Here is a 1,924-nt window from a genome sequence, read left to right on the forward strand (position 1 = left end):
CCGATTAACAACCTCGATATACTTGAAAGAGGAAGGAAGGGATACGGCATTAATATAAAGATCCGATTAACAACCCTGATATACAGAGAAGAGTATTACGGCATTAATATAAAGATCCGATTAACAACCCTGATATACATGAAAGAGGAAGGGCGTATTAGGCATTAATATAAAGATCCGATTAAAAACCTGATATACATGAAAGAGGAAGGGCGTAATACGGCATTAATAAAAAGATCAGGATTAACAACCCTGATATACTTGAAAAGGAAAGGCGTATACGGCATTATAAAGATCCGGATTAACAACCCTGATATACATGAAAGAGGAAGGATACGGCATTAATATAAAGATCAGGATTAACAACCCTGATATACTTGAAAGAGAAGAAGGCGTAATACGGCATTAATATAAAGATCCGGATTAACAACCCGATATACATGAAAGAGGGGCGTATTACGGCATTAATATAAAGATCAGGATTAACAACCCTGATATACTTGAAAGAGGAAGGGCGTATTACGGCATTAATATAAAGATCAGATTAACAACCCTGATATACTTGAAAGAGGAAGGGCTATTACGGCATTAATATAAAGATCAGGATTAACAACCCTGATATACTTGAAAGAGGGAAGGTGATACGCATTAATATAAAGATCCGGATTAACAACCCTGATATACATGAAAGAGGAAGGGCGTATTACGCATTAATATAAAGATCCGGATTAACAACCCTGATATACTTGAAAGGGAAGGGCGATACGGCATTAATATAAAGATCCGGATTAACAACCCTGATATACATGAAAGAGGAAGGACGATACGGCATTAATATAAAGATCAGGATTAACAACCTGATATACTTGAAAGAGGAAGGGCGATACGGCATTAATATAAAGATCCGATTAACAACCCTGATATACATGAAAGAGGAAGGGCGATACGGCATTAATATAAAGATCCGGATTAACAACCCTGATATACTTGAAAGGGGAAGGGCGTATTACGGCATTAATATAAAGATCCGGATTAACAACCCTGAGATACTTGAAAGAGGAAGGGCGTATTACGGCATTTTATATAAAGATCCGGATTAACAACCCCGAGATACTTTAAAGAGGAAGGGCGTATTACGGCGTTAATATAAAGATCCGGATTAACAACCCTGAGATACTTTAAAGAGGAAGGGCGTATTACGGCATTAATATAAAGATCCGGATTAACAACCCTGAGATACTTGAAAGAGGAAGGGCGTATTACGGCATTAATATAAAGATCCGGATTAACAACCCTTGAGTTTGGTATGATTGACCCCGAATGAGATAATGAGAAGAACAATAATGGAGGCTTTATAATTATGGGGTCCTGGTAGAGCGGGGCGTCCCAAGATATCACTTCACCCTAAACTAGTGACTATGGAACAGCCTACTCTGGAGTGAGGGTACGGCATTAAACAGATCCGGATTCTTCCCTACACTCGATAAGACTTACTACACGACTGCCACGTGTAATAACAGGTAAGCCTTATGACACTTGGAACCTAATATCCTACGTCTGTCACTCTTACTGTACGATAATACCAATATATGCACACACATATGAAGGAAACTTTAAACCACCGTAAAGCAATTGTGAACAGAAGTGACTGGGAGGAATAATTAACAAGGAGTTACAAGGGAGGAAGGAATATGGTACTTAAGGTCGGGTCCTGTCACGGTCGCCATTTGTTACGAGTTGGGGATTTAGAATATAGTTATACGTCTACCCAGATCCCAACAGGTAACAACAACAAAAAAACAAAGACAATCGGACTATAAAAGGGTACACAAAGGATGCGAGTTTTCGTTGTGTATAATAAAGTACCATAAATCCCTAAACAAAATATTCAGCTTATAAATTACCCTTAACCAAACTTAACCTA

Source organism: Homarus americanus, unplaced genomic scaffold (assembly GCF_018991925.1).
Source record: "Homarus americanus isolate GMGI-L3 unplaced genomic scaffold, GMGI_Hamer_2.0 scaffold21914, whole genome shotgun sequence".
In the NCBI taxonomy this organism is placed as follows: domain Eukaryota; kingdom Metazoa; phylum Arthropoda; class Malacostraca; order Decapoda; family Nephropidae; genus Homarus; species Homarus americanus.